Below are 6,859 nucleotides of genomic sequence, written 5' to 3' on the forward strand. Positions count from 1 at the left end.
TTATGGGACAATTCTATATCATATAGTGTTGCTAAGAGTTGGAATCAACTCAACAGCAACGTTGTGGACTTTTTTTTTTTTTTTTTTTTGGTTGTTTATTTATTTGTTCTTTCTTCCCCTTTTTCCTCTCTTTACCTTCACTTGCTTTTTATCTTTATTTTCACTACCTTTTTTTTCTTTTCAGTTCATGATCTTTCTCTAATTGTTGCCTGATTTGTTTTTCCTCTTTTGTTATTTTATTTTCTCACTGTTGTGTGCTTTTTTGTATCTTCTTGCCACATCCAATGGGGGAAAGCAACCATATCCATACATCTCAGCCACAACTCTATCCTCTGCAGTCCCACCCACTAGGCAAGAGCCAATGCCAGTTGCTATACACCTGATCAATGACAACACCCAACATCAGTCAAACCCATCCTAAACTGAGCTACACAAAGAAGAATGCTTCAGATTTCTAACTGCACCCACCAGGAGGCAGTTAATAAGTATTTAAGAGCACATTAACACTGTTAAGTTGTTAAGTGCCGTCAGGTGAGTTCTGACCCATAGCTACCCTGTTTAGGGTTTCCAAGGAACAGCTGGTGAGCTTGAACCACTGACCTTACGGTTCAAACCGACTTTACAGTCCAGCACATTAACCCACAGCACCACACCAGGACTCCAAGAATACACTAACACACAATCATAAATCGAATACAAATAAAATGACACCACAATGTCTCAGAAACAACAGATAATGTGTATCCACATGAAGAAGTGAGACAGATCAACTCAAACAAGTGACCATGAGGAAAAGATAGAAAATGTTTTTGAGGGAAAAAACTCATTGAAACTCCCTGAAAAAGAATTCAAGAAAATGATAGTACCCAATCCCATTGCACACTTTATCTAATTTTACAGGTCCATTTTGGAGACAAAATAGTTAGCATAACTGTATTCTAGTCAAATGATTAACTTGGTTCCTGGCCAACATACCATACATTTTTCATAGGCACTCATAATATTTAAAAAAAAAAAAAAAAATCCATGGAAGAAGAAAATAACACATATTTATTACCTTCTTTAAGTTCTTTTGTCTTCATCTGGACCACATAGTTGAGCTACTTGGCTAACTACTTACTAGTCACTCCATAAATACTTTCTGATTCATCAATTGTACACTGAGTGTTTTGTTTTTTTTAATGTTTTCCTTTATAAGTCACATTTCCCAAGTGGAGCTTAAACAATCTGATGTCATTTTATCTTTTAAAAAATCAGAAAAGAAGGAAAATTTTCCTTCACCATGACTTTTCTACCTTAACTGCAGAGATTTTAAATTGATATAAACAAACATGAGAACAAAGTATAAATTTCAGGGATTTAAGCCATTGACATCTTAAAATTATAATGCATTTTTTGTACCTTCTTAAAAGAAGAATTAAGGTTTGAAAAAAATATAAGCGATTGATGAAAAAACAAACACATGAAAAAATCAATGAATTCATTATTAACCATGTGAATAAGGAAAAAAATCAGACATATACTAGAAATGGAGAAAGGGAGAGAATGTGAAGAAAGTTTATGAATAATTCAGTAGCATATTAGAGCCTACAGAAAAACATAAATTTGGTCACATGGGATGACATTTAGCTAGTATTATAAGAAAATACTGGTTAATATCAAATGATGTAAAATAATTTATATAGTATGCAAATGGAAGATAATTTTTAAGTTTTAAATAACTGTGATCTAATTCTTTCTAAAAACATAAACTCAAGGTTGAGAAGGTTACATGGTCTCCTGTTGGTCATTGCTCAAATTATTAGCAAAATTATGACCAAAATCCATGTTTACTATCACTTAGCCCAATGTATTCCCCATTTGTCTATCAGTTTGTCATACTTTGTTGACTTGTGTGTTGATGTAATATGGGAAATTATGCCACTGGTGTTTTAAATACCAGCAGGGTCATCTATATCTAACAGGTTTCAGTGAATTGTCCAGACTAAGACAAACTAGGAGAAAGGAGAGGCACCACTTCTGAATGGCTAGCCACTGAAAGTCTTATGACTAGCCATGGATCACTATCAGATATAGTGCTGAAAGATGAGTTCCTGAGGGTGGAAGTCACTAAAAATATGACTTGGCAAGGGCTGCTTCATCAAAGCAGAATTTACCTTAATGACATGGATGGGGCTAAATTTTCAAGACCTTCATTTTCTGATGTTATACAATTCAAAATGAGAAGACACACCCATCACATCCATAGTAATTGAGAAGTGGGTTATGTGAAGTATGAATCTAGGAAAATTGGAAATTGCCAAAAATGAAATGTAACACATAAAGATTGCTATCCTAGCCTTTAGTGAACTGAAATGGAGTGGTATTGTCCAATTTGTATTACACAATCATATGGGTTATTATGCTGAGAATGACAAATTAAAGAGGAATGGCATAGCATTCATCATCAAAAAGAACATTTCAAGATCCATCTTGAAGTGCAATGCTATATTTTACAGGATAATATCCATACGACTTTAAGGAAAATCAGTTAATAGCACTATTATTCAAATTTGTGCACCAACCACTAAGGCCACTTATGATGAAATTGAAGAATTCTACCAACTTCTTCAGTCTGAAATTGATCAAACATATGATCAGAATGCATTGTTAACTACTGGTGATTGGAATGGCAAAGTTAGAAACTAGAGAGGATGGATCAGTAGCTGGACTATATCAGTAGCTAAAAAAAAAATCAGTAGCTTTGGTGATAGAAATGATGCTGGACATCACATGATAAAATTTGGAAAGACCAGTGACTTCTTCACTGCAAATATCTTTTTGAAACAACATAATATATACACATAGACCTCACCAGATGGAATACAAAGGAATCAAATTGATTACAGCTGTGGGAAGAGACAATGGAGAAGTACAATATCACCCACCAAAAAGACCAGAGGCCAACTGTGGAACAGATCATTAATTGCTCAAATTAAGTTCAGGCTGAAGATGCAGACAATTAAAACAAGTCCACAAGAGTCAAAATATGAACTATATAACACTTGAATTTAGAAACCATCTCAAAAACAGATTTGATGCATTTAGACACTACTGACTGAGGACCAGAAGAATTGTGGGGTGAAATAAAAAAACATCATATGGGAAGAACACAAGGAGCCATTAAGAATACAGGGAAGAAAGAAAACATCCAATTGGATGTCAGAAATTCTCTGAAACTTGTTTTCCACTGTGGAGAAGCTAAAACAATTGGAAGAAATGAAGAGGTAACAGAGAGAGCTGAACAGAAACTTTCAAAGGACAGCTCGCAAAGACAAGGAGAAAAATGATAACAAAATGTGTAAAAGCTTGGAGTTAGAAAAACAAAAGGAAAACACACTCAGCATTTCTTAAGCTGAAAGAACTGAAGAAAAAAATTCAAGCCCAAGACTTGCAATATTGAAGGTTTATATAGACAAAATATTGACACTGGAAATATCAAAAGAAAATAGAAGAAATATAGAGAATCACTGTATCAAAAGACTTGGTCAATATTCAACCATTTCAAGAAGTACCATATAATCAAGAACTGATTTTAATGATGGAAGGAAGTAGCACTGAAGGCATTGTCATAAAAGTAGACTCCAGGAATTGATAGGCTAAAAAATTAACATATTTAAATGAATTTATTCAGCACTGAAGGCGCTCACTTGTGTATGCCAAGAAATATGGATTGCAGCTACCTGGGCAACCAATTGGAAGAGATCTATATTTGTGTCCATTCCAAAGAAAGGTTACCCAACTGAATGCAAAATGCATTGAACAATATCACTAACGCCACATGCAAGTAAGATTTTGCTGAAGATAATTCAGAAACTATTGCAGCAGTAAATCCACAGGAAGCGGCCAGAAATTCAAGCCAGAATCAGAAAAGGCTGTATTTTGGCTGATTGTATTGGATTAGGTGGAGTCCCAGTGTGGCGTTGTAGGAAAAGCATTGAACTGCTAACTGAAGTTGGTAGTTCAAACCAATCAACCACTCCATAGAAACCCTATATAGGGTTGCTACGTGCCAGAACTGATTCCACGGCACATGTTGTTGTTGTTGTTATGTGCCGTGGAGTCGGTTCTGACTCATAGTGACCCTGTACAGGGTTTCCGAGGCTGTAAATCTTTACGGGAGCAGAAAGCCTCATCTTTCTCCCGCGGAACAGCTAGTAGTTTCGAACTGCTGACCTTGAGGTTCACAGACCGATTCATAACCACTACACTACCAGAGCTCCTTTACAACTAATAATTTGTTTAGTCTGCATTACTCTGTAAGCACTGCTGAAACCTGTTAACTACGGGTGACCCCTGCTGGCATTTGAAACACAAATTGCGGCTTCAAGAATTATAGGAAAATGCAAGCTACCACAAAATGACAAACTGACAGATGTATGAGGCTTTGCATTCAGTAAATGAAATATATAGTTATCCAGATTTTCTGGCTCTAATTATAGTAGTCTCCCTAATAATATACTACTCTGTCTCTTAGATTTATATAGATTTTGTTTTTAAAATTGTCAATGATAAAAATGGTATTAATTACAATGGATATTTGCAACAATCATTTGAAATTATTTGATTAATTCTGTTTTTATACATTCTCTGGGTTTGACATATAACATTTAATTTTCAAAAATATTAAGTGCACAGAAAAAGTAAATTCATCAATGGAACTTGTACTAAATTGTTGTTTTTGTTGTCAGGTACCATCGAGTCGGAACCGACTCATAGCGACCCCATGGACAGCAGAACGAAACAATGTCCAATCTTGGGCCAACCTCACTACTACTGTCACACTTGAGTCCATCAATGATGCCACCTGTCAAATCCATCTCGTTAGGGGTCCTCCTCCTTTTCTCTGACCCTCCACCTTACCCAGCATGACATTCCTCTCCAGCAGTATGAGAGACGAAGCTTGGCCATCTTGGCCTCCAAGGAGCACCCTGGCTGCACCTCTTCCAAAGCAGATCCATTGGTTCTTTTGGCAGTCCATGGCACTTTCAGTATTCTCCTCCAACACCACAACTCAAAGGCATCAATTCTTCTATGATCTTCCTTATTCACTGTCCAGCTTTTGCATCCATATGAGGTTATTGAAAATACTATGGCTTGGGTCAGGTGCACCTTAGTCCTCAAGCTGACATCTCTGCTCTTCAATACTTTAAAAAGTTCCTGTGCAGCAGATTTGCCCAATGCAATACGTCATCTGATCTCTTGACTACTGCTTCCACGAGTGTTGATAGTTGATCCAAGAAGAATGAAGTCCTTGACAACTTCAATCTTTTCTCCATTGATAAGAATGTTGTTTATTGGTCCAGTGGTGAGGATTTTTGTTTTCTTGACATTGAGATGCAATCCATATCGAAGACTGTGCTCTTTGATCTTCATAAGTAAATGTTTCAAGTCCTTCTCACTTTCAGCAAGCAAGGTTGTATCATGGCGTATCACAGCTTGTTAATGAGTCTTCCTCCAATCCTGACACCATGTTTTTCTTCATAGAACCCAGCTTCTCATATTGTTTGCTCAGCATACAGGTTGAACAAGTATGTTGAAAGAACACAACCTTGTTGAACACCTTTCCCAATTTTAAAACATTCAGTATTCCCATGCTCTGTTCGAACAACTGCTTCTTGGTCTAAGTACACATTTCTCAGAAGTACAATTAAGTGTTCTGGAATACTCATAGTTCTCAATGTTGTCCATAGCTTGTCATGATCCACACAATCGAAAGCCTTTGCATAGTTGATAAAGTATAGCTAAACATGTACTAAATTAGTCACTCCCAAAGAATGCTTGAATATGACTTTTGTTCTTGTTGTTAAGTGCCGTCGAGTCGGTTCCAACCCTTAGTGACCCTGCATAGGGTTTACCAGGAGCAGCTGGTGAGCTTGAACCACCGACCTTGCAGTTCAAATGACTTTGCAGTCTGACGCATTAGCCCACAGTGCCACACCAAGACTCCTGCCAAAGGAAGTTGTTGTTATGTGCCGTCGAGTCAGTTCCGACTCATAGCGACCCTGTACAGGGTTTCCGAGGCTGGAAATGTTTAAGGGAGCAGAAAGCCTCATCTTTCTCCCATGAAACAGCTGGTAGTTTCAAACTGCTGACCTTATGGTTCACAGCCTGATTTGTAACCACTACGCTATCAGAGCTCCTTGAATATGACTTTTAAAGCCATGTATATCTGTATTTCTAGTGTTGAATTCCCAATAGTTTCAGAGTATAGTATAACATTTTATTTTATACAGTAAGGAAAACAATTCATATAAAACATAAAAGTGAAACAGTTTATGTTATTCTACTTAAGTGCAATTTTAAAGGGTATCAACAGTTGTAACAATAGCATCACCCTAAGGCAGAGAAATAAGTGTAATATTCAGAAAGATTTGGTCAATCCTTAATGATCTCATCACATGTTCACTTAATTGAATGCTGACAACAAAATAGATTATGTAATGATATTCCTTCAGTGAAGGATAGAATAAAATAAAGCAGGTGCAAATGTATTTTATATAAAAGACAGAAAAACTAAGTATCTATCATCTATTTCAATGTGTCCATCTATCTAGATATGCCAATAAAATGTTTTTCCTCAAATAGCTACTTCGCTTTGGTTAAATAATTTAAGTTCCCACATAATATTTGACATATTTTATCGTTTGTTTTTTTTTTTCTCAAAGTTTTTATTGTGAATTGAGTGAAAGTTTACAGGGCAGATCATCTCTTTTACATTCAACAAATCAATATTCTTTGTTTCATTACAAGGATTATAATCCCTTCCATGTACCATCAGTTAACAGTATTTCTTTCTATTTATTTTAGGTTTTTTTGG

Source organism: Chrysochloris asiatica, unplaced genomic scaffold, assembly GCF_000296735.1.
Source record: "Chrysochloris asiatica unplaced genomic scaffold, ChrAsi1.0 scaffold00002, whole genome shotgun sequence".
In the NCBI taxonomy this organism is placed as follows: domain Eukaryota; kingdom Metazoa; phylum Chordata; class Mammalia; order Afrosoricida; family Chrysochloridae; genus Chrysochloris; species Chrysochloris asiatica.